Here is an 11,561-nt window from a genome sequence, read left to right on the forward strand (position 1 = left end):
GTTTGAGGGACTGTCTTAGTTTGATGGACTGTATTAGTTTGAGGGTCTGTATTAGTTTGATGGACTGTATTAGTTTGAGGGTCTGTATTAGTTTGATGGACTGTATTAGTTTGATGGACTGTATTATTTTGAGGGACTGTATTAGTTTGAGGGGTTGTATTTGTTTGATGGACTGTATTAGTTTGAGGGGCTGTATTTGTTTGATGGACTGTATTAGATTGAGGTTCTTTATTAGTTTGTGGGTCTGTATTATTTTGATGGACTGTATTATTTGAATGCACTGTATTATTTTGAGGGTCTGTATTAGTTTGAGGGGAAGTATTAGTTTGATGGACTGTATTAATTTAAGGGGAAGTATTAGTTTGATGGATTGTATTCGTTTGATGGACTGGATTAGTTTGATGGACTGCATTAGTTTGAGGGGATGTATTAGTTTGATGGACTGCATTAGTTTGAGGGGCTGTATTAGTTTGAGGGACTGTATTAGTTTGAGGGTCTGCATTAGTTTGAGGGACTGTAATAGTTTGATGGACTGTATTAGTTTGAGGGTCTGCATTAGTTTGACGGGCTGTATTAGTGTTATGGACTGTATTAGTTTGAGGGTCTGTATTAGTTTGATGGACTGCATTAGTTTGATGGACTATTAGTTTGAGGGGCTGTGTTAGTTTGATGGACTGTGTTATTTTGAGGGTCTGTATTATTTGATGGATTATATTAGTTTGACAGTCTGTATTAGTTTGAAGAACTGTATTAGTGTGAGGGACTGTATTAGTTGGATGGACAGTATTAGGTTCAGTGTCTGTAATAGTTTGAGGGACTGTATTAGTTAGAAAGGACTAAACTAGATTGAGGGACTGAATTAGTTTGATGGACTGTATTAGTTTGAGGGTCTGTATTAGCTTGATGGAATGTATTAGTTTGAGGGCCTGTATTAGTATGAGGAACTGGATTAGTTTGAGGGGATCTATTAGTTTGAGGGACAGTATTATTTTGAGGCCCTGTATTAGTTTGGAGGTTTGTATTAGTTTGAGGGTCTGTATTAGTTTAATGGACTGTATTAGTTTGATGGACTGTACTAGTTTGATTGACTGTATTAGTTTGATGGACTGAATTAGTTTGTTGGACGGTATTAGTCTGAGGGGAAGTATTAGTTTGATGGACTGTATTAGTTTGATGGAGTGTATAAATTTGATGGACTGTATTAGTTTGAGGGGATGTATTAGTTTGATGGACTGTACTAGTTTGATGGACTGTATAAATTTGAGGGGATGTATTAGTTTAATGGAATGTATTAGTTTGAGGGGCTGTACTAGTTTGAGGAACTGTATTAGTTTGAGGACCTGTATTAGTTTGTGGGTCTGTATTAGTTTGAGGGGTTCTTTTAGTTTGATGGACGACATTAGTTTGAGGGTCTGTATTAGTTTGAGAGACAGTATTAGTTTGAGGGTCTGTATTAGTTTGTGTTTCTGTATTAGTTTGAGGTTCTGTATTTGTTTGAGAGACTGTATTATTTTGAGGCCCTGTATTAGTTTGAAGGTCTGTATTAGTTTGAGAGGCTGGATTAGTTTGAGTTTCTGTATTAGTTTGAGAGACTGTATTCGTTTGAGAGACTGTATTAGTTTGAGGGTCTGTATTACTTTGAGAGACTGTATTATTTTGAGGGTCTGTATTAGTTTGAGTGTCTGTATTAGTTTGAGGTTCTGTATTTGTTTGAGAGACTGTATTATTTTGAGGCCCTGTATTAGTTTGAAGGTCTGTATTAGTTTGAGGGGCTGGATTAGTTTGATGGACTGTATTAGTTTGATGGACTGTGTTAGGTTGAGGGCCTGTATTAGTTTGAGGGCCTCTATTAGTTTGAGCGGCTGTATTAGTTTGAGGGTCTATATTAGTTTGATGGACTGTATTAGTTAGAAGGACTGTATTAGTTTATGGTTCTGTATTAGTTTGAGGGACTATCTTAGCTTGAGTGCCTGTATTAGTTTGATGATCTGTATTAGTTTGAGGGATTGTATTAGTTTGAGGGGCTGTATTTGTTTGAGGTTCTGTATTAGTTTGATGGACTGTATTAGTTTGAGGGACTGTATTCGTTTGATTGACTGTATTAGTTTGAGGGTCTGTATTCGTTGATTGTATTAATTTTATGGTCTGTGTTAGTTTGATGATCTGTAATAGGTTTAGGCTCTGTGTTAGTTTAATGGAATGTATTCCTTTGAGAGACTGTATTAGTTTGAGGGTGTGTATTAGTTTGATGGACTGTATTATTTTCCGGGACTGTATTAGTATGATGGACTGTATTAGTTTGATGGACTATATTAATTTGAGGGGCTGTATTCGTTTGAGTGTCTGTATTACTTTGATGGACTTGATGAACTGTATTAGTTTGAGGGACTGTATTAGTTTGATGGACTGTATTAGTTTGCGGCTCTGTATTAGTTTGATGGACTGTATTAGTTTGATGGAGTGTATAAATTTGATGGACTGTATTAGTTTGAGGGGATGTATTAGTTTGATGGACTGTACTAGTTTGATGGACTGTATAAATTTGATGGACTGTATTAATTTGAGGGGCTGTATTCGTTTGAGTGTCTGTATTACTTTGATGGACTTGATGAACTGTATTAGTTTGAGGGACTGTATTAGTTTGATCGACTGCATTAGTTTGAGGGACTGTATTAGTTTGATGGAGTGTATAAATTTGATGGACTGTATTAGTCTGAGGGGATGTATTAGTTTGATGGACTGTATTAATTTGAGGGGATGTATTAGTTTGATGGACTGCATTAGTTTGAGGGGATGTATTAGTTTAATGGAATGTATTAGTTTGAGGAACTGTATTAGTTTGAGGATCTTTGTTAGTTTGTGGGTCTGTATTAGTTTGAGGGGTTCTTTTAGTTTGATGGACAACATAAGTTTGAGGGTCTGTATTAGTTTGAGGGTCTGTATTACTGTGAGAGACTATATTAGTTTGAGGGTCTGTATTACTTTGAGAGACAGTATTAGTTTGAGGGTCTGTATTAGTTTGAGTTTCTGTACTAGTTTGAGAGACTGTATTCGTTTGAGAGACTGTATTAGTTTGAGGGTCTGTATTAGTTTGAGAGACTGTATTAGTTTGAGGCCCTGTATTCGTTTGAAGGTCTGTATTAGTTTGAGGGGCTGGATTAGTTTGATGGACTGTATTAGTTTGATGGACTGTATTAGTTATATGAACTGTATTAGTTTGAGGGGCTGTATTAGTTTGAGGGTCTGTATTAGTTTGATGGGCAGTATTATTTAAATGGACTGCATTAGTTTGAGGGGCTGTGTCAGTTTGAGAGTCTGTATTTGTTTGATGGACTGTATTAATTTGAGGCCCTTTATTAGTTTGAAGGTCTGTATTAGTTTGAGGGGCTGGATTAGTTTGATGGACTGTATTAGTTTGATGGACTGTATTAGTGAGATGGACTGCATTAGTTTGATGGACTGTAATAGTGTGATGGACAGTATTAGTTTGATGGACTATATTAGTTTGATGGACTGTATTAGTTTGTTGTACTGTATTAGTTTGAGGGGCTCTTTTAGTTTGATGGACTATATTAGTTTGATGGACTATATTAGTTTGAGGGGCTCTTTTAGTTTGATGTTTTTTTTTGGTTTGAAGGATTGTATTAGTTTGATGGACTATATTAGTTTGAGGGGCTGTATTAGTTTGATGGACAGTATTAGTTTTAGGGTCTGTATTAATTTGAGCGTCTGTATTAATTTATCCTCTGTGTTAGTTTAATGGACTGTATTCGTTTGAGAGACTGTATTATTTTGAGGGTCTGTATTACTTTGAGAGACTGTATTATTTTGAGAGCCTTTATTAGTTTGAGGCTCTGTATTACTTTGAGAGACAGTATTAGTTTGAGGGTCTGTATTAGTTTGAGTTTCTGTATTCGTTTGAGAAACTGTATTAGTTTGAGGGTCTGTATTAGTTTGAGAGACTGTATTAGTTTGAGGCCCTGTATTAGTTTGAAGGTCTGTTTTATTTTGAGGGTCTGGATTAGTTTGATGGACTGTATTAGTTTGATGGACTGTATTAGTTAGATGAACTGTATTAGTTTGAGGGGCTGTATTAGTTTGAGGGTCTGTATTAGTTTGATGGACAGTATTATTTCGATGGACTGCATTAGTTTGAGGGGCTGTGTCAGTTTGAGAGACTGTATTTGTTTGATGGACTGTATTAGTTTGAGGGACTGTATTCATTTGATTGACTGTATTAGTTTGAGGGACTTTATTAGTTTGAGGGACTGTATTAGTTTGAGGACCTGTATTAGTTTGTGGGTCTGTATTAGTTTGAGGGGTTCTTTTAGTTTGATGGACGACATTAGTTTAAGGGTCTGTATTAGTTTGAGGGTCTGTATTACTGTGAGAGACTGTATTAGTTTGAGGGTCTGTATTACTTTGAGAGACAGTATTAGTTTGAGGGTCTGTATTAGTTTGAGTTTCTGTATTAGTTTGAGAGAGTGTATTCGTTTGAGAGACTGTATTAGTTTGAGGGTCTGTATTATTTGAGAGACTGTATTAGTTTGAGGGTCTGTATTAATTTGAGGATCTGTATTAGTTTGAGGTTTTGTATTTGTTTGAGAGACTGTATTAGTTTGAGGCCCTGTATTAGTTTGAAGGTCTGTATTAATTTGAGGGGCTGGATTAGTTTGATGGACTGTATTAGTTTGATGGACTGTATAAGTGAGATGGACTGTATTAGTTTGATGGTCTGTAATAGTTTGATGGACAGTATTAGTTTGATGGACTGTATTACTTTGATGGACTATATTAGTTTGATGGACTATATTAGTTTGAGGGGCTCTTTTAGTTGGATGGACTATATTAGTTTGATGTACTATATTAGTTTGAGGGACTGTATTAGTTTGATGGACAGTATTAGTTTTCGGGTCTGTGTTAATTTGAGCGTCTGTATTAATTTTAGGCTCTGTGTTAGTTTAATGGACTGTATTCGTTTGAGAGACTGTATTAGTTTGAGGGTCTGTATTACTTTGAGAAACTGTATTAGATTGAGTGTCTGTATTAGTTTGAGGACCTGTATAGTTGTGGGTCTGTATTAGTTTGAAGGTCTGTATTAGTTAGAGGGACTGTATTAGTTTGAGGACCTGTATAGTTTGTGGGTCTGTATTAGTTTGAGGGACTGTATTAGTTTGAGAACCTTTATTAGTTTAAGGGACTGTATTAGTTTGAGGGACTGTATTAGTTTGAAGGCCTGTTTTAGTTTCAGGGACTGTATTAATTTGAGGGTCTATTTTAGTTTGAGGGTCTGTATTACTGTGAGAGACTGCAATAGTTTGAGGGTTTCTATTAGTTTGAGGGTCTGTATTAGTTTGAGGATCCGTATTTGTTTGAGAGACTGTATTAGTTTGTGGGACTGTATTAGTTTGAGGGACTGTATTAGTTTGAGGGACTGTATTAGTTTGAGCGTCTGAATTAGTTTGAGGGACGTTTTTAGTTTGAAAGACAGTATTAGTTTGAGGGTCTGTATTAGTTTGAGTTTCTGTATTAGTTTGAGAGACTGTATTTGTTTGAGAGACTGTATTAGTTTGAGGGGCTTTTTTAGTTTTATGGTCTGTATTAGTTTGAAGGATTGTATTTGTTTGATGGACTATATTAGTTTGAGGGACTGTATTAGTTTGATGGACAGTATTACTTTTAGGCTCTGTGTTAGTTTAATGGACAGTATTCGTTTGAGAGACTGTATTAGTTTGAGGGTCTGTATTAGTTTGGGGTTCTGTATTAGTTTGATGGACAGTATTAGTTTTAGAGTCTGTATTAGTTTGATGGACAGTAATATTTTGCGTGTCTGTATTAGTTCGATGGACTATATTAGTTTGAGGGACTGTATTAGTTTGAGAGGCTGTATTAGTTTGTGAGACTGTATTCGTTTGAGGGTCTGTATTACTTTGAGAGACAGTATTAGTTTGATGGTCTGAATTAGTTTGAGTTTATGTATTAGTTTGAGAGACTGTATTCGTTTGAGAGACTGTATTAGTTTGATGGACTATATTAGTGAGATGGACAGTATTAGTTTGATGGACTGTATTAGTGAGATGGACTGTATTAGTTTGAGGGACTGTATTAGTTTGATGGACTGTATTAGTGAGATGGACAGTATTAGTTTGAGCGACTGTATTAGTTTGAGGGACTGTATAAGTTTGATGGACTGTATTAGTGAGATAGAAAGTATTAGTTTAAGGGACAGTATTAGTTTGAGGGACTGTATTAGCTTGAGGGACTGTATTAGTTTGAGGGACTGTATTAGTTTGATGGACTGTATTAGTGAGATAGACAGTATTAGTTTGAGGGACTGTATTAGTTTGAGGGACTGTATTAGTTTGAGGGACTATATTAGTGAGTTGGACAGTATTAGTTTGAGGGACTGTATTAGTTTGAGGGACTGTATAAGTTTGATGGACTGTATTAGTGAGATAGACAGTATTAGTTTAAGGGACAGTATTAGTTTGAGGGACTGTATTAGCTTGAGGGACTGTATTAGTTTGAGGGACTGTATTAGTTTGATGGACTGTATTTGTGAGATAGACAGTATTAGTTTGAGGGACTGTATTAGTTTGAGGGACTGTATTAGTTTGATGGACTGTAATAGTGAGATAGACAGTATTAGTTTGAGGGACTGTATTAGTTTGAGGGACTGTATTAGTTTGAAGGATTGTATTAGTTTGATGGACTGTATTCGTGAGATGGACTGTATTAGTTTCAGGGACAGTATTAGTTTGAGGGACTGTATTAGTTTGAGGGACTGTATTCGTTTGAGGGACTGTATTAGTTTGATGGACTATATTAGTTTGATGGACTGTATTAATTTAGGGTCTGTATTAGTTGATGGACTGTATTAGTTTGATGGACTGTATTAGTTTGCGGGTCTGTGTTAGTTTGGGTGAATTTATCAGTTTGAAGCCTTTATTAGTTTGAGGGACTGTATTAGTTTGAGATCCTTTATTAGTTTGAGGGACTGTATTCGTTTTCGAGACTGCATTAGTTTGAGGGTCTGTATTAGTTTGAGGCCATATATCAGTTTGAAGGTCTGTATTAGTTCGATGGACTGTATTAGTTTGATGGACTGTATTAGTTTGATGGACTCTATTAGTGAGTTGGACTGTATTAGTTTGATGGACTGTATTAGTGAGATGGACTGTATTAGTTTGATGGAGTGTATTAGTTTGATGGACTGTATTTGTTTGATGGACTGTATTAGTTTGAAGGATTGTATTAGTTTGATGGACTGTATTAGATTGATGGACTGTATTAGTGAGATGGACTGTATTAGTTTGATGGACTGTATTAGTGAGATGGACTGTATTAGTTTGAGGGACTGTATTAGTTTGAGGGACTGTATTAGTTTGATGGACTGTATTAGTGAGATGGACAGTATTAGTTTGAGGGACTGTATTAGTTTGAGGGACTGTATTATTTTGATGGACTGTATTAGTTTGAAGGATTGTTTTAGTTAGATGTTCTGTATTAGTGAGATGGACTGTATTAGTTTGAGGGACTGTATTAGTTTGCGGGACTGTATTAGTGAGATGGACAGTATTACTTTGAGGGACTGTATTAGTTTGAGGGACTGTATTAGTTTGATGGAATGTATTAGTGAGATGGACAGTATTAGTTTGAGGGACTGTATTAATTTGAGGGACAGTATTAGTTTGATGGACTGTATTATTGAGATGGACAGTATTAGGTTGATGGACTGTATTAGTTTTGAGGGACTGTATTAGTTTGAAGGATTGTATTAGTTTGATGGACTGTATTAGTGAGATGGACTGTATTCGTTTAAGGGACTGTATTAGTTTGAGGGACTGTATTAGTTGAGGGACTGTATTCGTTTGAGGGACTGTATTCGTTTGAGGGACTGTATTAGTTTGAGGGACTGTATTAGTTTGAGGGACTGTATTTGTTTGAGGGACTGTATTAGTTTGATGGACTGTATTTGTGAGATGGACTGTATTAGTTTGAGGGACTGTATTAGTTTGCGGGACTGTATTCGTTTGAGGGACTGTATTAGTTTGATGGACTATATTAGTTTGATGGACTGTATTAGTTTGAGGGACTGTATTATTTTGATGTACTGTATTAGTTTGAAGGATTGTTTTAGTTAGATGTTCTGTATGAGTGAGATGGACTGTATTAGTTTGAGGGACTGTATTAGTTTGATGGACTGTATTAGTGAGATGGACAGTATTAGTTTGAGGGACTGTATTAGTTTGAGGGACTGTATTAGTTTGATGGACTGTATTAGTTTGAGGGACTGTATTAGTTTGAGGGACTGTATTAGTGAGATGGACAGTATTAGTTTGAGGGACTGTATTAGTTTGAGGGACTGTATTATTTTGATGGACTGTATTAGTTTGAAGGATTGTTTTAGTTAGATGTTCTGTATTAGTGAGATGGACTGTATTAGTTTGAGGGACTGTATTAGTTTGCGGGACTGTATTAGTGAGATGGACAGTATTACTTTGAGGGACTGTATTAGTTTGAGGGACTGTATTAGTTTGATGGAATGTATTAGTGAGATGGACAGTATTAGTTTGAGGGACTGTATTAGTTTGAGGGACAGTTTTAGTTTGATGGACTGTATTAGTGAGATGGACAGTATTAGGTTGATGGACTGTATTAGTTTTGAGGGACTGTATTAGTTTGAAGGATTGTATTAGTTTGATGGACTGTATTAGTGAGATGGACTGTATTCGTTTAAGGGACTGTATTAGTTTGAGGGACTCTATTAGTTTGAGGGACTGTATTCGTTTGAGGGACTGTATTCGTTTGAGGGACTGTATTAGTTTGAGGGACTGTATTTGTTTGAGGGACTGTATTAGTTTGATGGACTGTATTTGTGAGATGGACTGTATTAATTTGAGGGACTGTATTAGTTTGCGGGACTGTATTAGTTTGAAGGATTGTATTAGTTTGATGGACTATATTAGTTTGAGGGACTGTATTAGTTTGAGGGACTGTATTATTTTGATGTACTGTATTAGTTTGAAGGATTGTTTTAGTTAGATGTTCTGTATTAGTGAGAAGGACTGTATTAGTTTGAGGGACTGTATTAGTTTGATGGACTGTATTAGTGAGATGGACAGTATTAGTTTGAGGGACTGTATTAGTTTGAGGGACTGTATTAGTTTGATGGACGGTATTAGTGCGATAGACAGTATTAGTTTGAGGGAATGTATTAGTTTGAGGAACTGTATTAGTTTGAAGGATTGTATTAGTTTGATGGACTGTATTAGTGAGATGGACAGTATTAGTTTAAGGGACAGTATTAGTTTGAGGGACTGTATTAGCTTGAGGGACTGTATTAGTTTGAGGAACTGTATTAGTTTGATGGACTGTATTAGTGAGATAGACAGTATTAGTTTGAGGGACTGTATTAGTTTGAGGGACTGTATTAGTTTGATGGACTGTATTAGTGAGATAGACAGTATTAGTTTGAGGGACTGTATTAGTTTGAGGGACTGTATTAATTTGAAGGATTGTATTAGTTTGATGGACTGTATTCGTGAGATGGACTGTATTAGTTTAAGGGACAGTATTAGTTTGAGGGACTGTATTAGTTTGAGGGACTGTATTCGTTTGAGGGTCTGTACTAGTTTGATGGACTATATTAGTTTGATGGACTGTATTAATTTAGGGTCTGTATTAGTCGATGGACTGAATTAGTTTGATGGACTGTATTAGTTTGTGGGTCTCTGTTAGTTTGGGTGAATTTATCAGTTTGAAGCCTTTATTAGTTTGAGATCCTTTATTAGTTTGAGGGACTGTATTCGTTTTCGAGACTGCATTAGTTTGAGGGTCTGTATTAGTTTGAGGCCTTGTATCAGTTTGAAGGTCTGTATTAGTTTGATGGACTGTATTAGTTTGATGGACTCTATTAGTGTGTTGGACTGTATTAGTTTGATGGACTGTATTAGTGAGATGGACTGTATTAGTTTGATGGAGTGTATTAGTTTGATGGTCTGTATTTGTTTGATGGACTCTATTAGTTTGAAGGATTGTATTAGTTTGATGGACTGTATTAGATTGATGGACTGTATTAGTGAGATGGACTGTATTAGTTTGATGGACTACATTAGTTTGAAGGATTGTATTAGTTTTAGGGTCTGTGTTAATTTGCGGGTCTCTATTAGTTTTAGGCTCTGTGTTAGTTTAATGGACTTTATTCGTTTGAGAGACCGTATCAGTTTGGAGTTCTGTATTAGTTTGAGAGACTGTATTAGTTTTAGGGTCTGTATTAGTTCGATGGACTGTATTAGTTTGAGGGTCTGTATTACTTTGAGAGACAGTATTAGTTTGAGGGTCTGAATTAGTTTGACTTTATGTATTAGTTTGAGAGACTGTTTCCGTTTGAGAGACTGTATTAGTTTGAGGGACTGTATTAGTTCGAGGCCCTGTATTAGTTTGAAGGTCTGTATTAGTTTGATGGACAGTATTAGTTTGAGGGACTGTATTAGTTTGAGGGACTGTATTAGTTTGAGGGACTGTATTATTTTGAGGCCCTGTATTAGTTTGAAGGTCTGTATTAGTTTGATGGACAGTATTAGTTTGATGGACAGTATTAGTTTGATGGACTGTATTAGTGAGATGGACTGTATTAGTTTGAGGGATTGTATTATTTTGATGGACTGTATTAGTTTGAAGGATTGTTTTAGTTAGATGTTCTGTATTAGTGAGATGAACTGTATTACTTTGAGGGACTGTATTAGTTTGAGGGACTGTATCAGTGAGATGGACAGTATTAGTTTGAGGGACTGTATTTGTTTGAGGGACTGTATTAGTTTGATGGACTGTATTAGTGAGATGAACAGTATTAGTTTAAGGGTCTGTATTAGTTTGAGGAACTGTATTAGTTTGAGGAACTGTATTAGTGAGATGGACAGTATTAGTTTGAGGGACTGTATTAGTTTGAGGGGCTGTATTAGTTTGATGGACTGTATTAGTTTGAGGGGCTGTATTAGTTTGATGGACTGGATTAGTTTGATGGACTGTATTAGTTTTAGGGCCTGTATTACTTTGAGGGGCTCTATTAGTTTTATGCACTGTATTAGTTTGATGGACTTAATTAATTTGAGGGGCTCTTTTAGTTTGATGGTCTGTATTAGTTTGATGGACTGTGTTAGTTTGAGGGCCTGTATTAATTTGAGGGCCTGTATTAGTTTGAGGGGCTGTATTAGTTTGAGGGTCTATATTAGTTTGAGGGAATGTATAAGTTTGAGGGACTGTATTAATTTGAAGGCCTGTATTAGATTGAGGGGCTGTATTTGTTTGAGAGTGTGTATGAGTTTGATGGACTGTATTACTTTGATGGACTGTATTAGTTTGAGGGATTGTATTAGTTTGAGGGGCTGTATTAGTTTGATGGATTGTATTAATTTGATGGACTGTATTAGTGTGAGGGGCGGTATTAGTTTGAGGGGCTGTATTAGTTTCATGGACTGGATTAGTTTGATGGACTGTGTTAGTTTGAGGGACTGTATTAGTTTGAAGGTATGTATTAGTGAGATGGACTGTATTAATTT

This window comes from Pristiophorus japonicus, unplaced genomic scaffold (genome assembly GCF_044704955.1).
Source record: "Pristiophorus japonicus isolate sPriJap1 unplaced genomic scaffold, sPriJap1.hap1 HAP1_SCAFFOLD_105, whole genome shotgun sequence".
Classification (NCBI taxonomy): Eukaryota; Metazoa; Chordata; class Chondrichthyes; family Pristiophoridae; genus Pristiophorus; species Pristiophorus japonicus.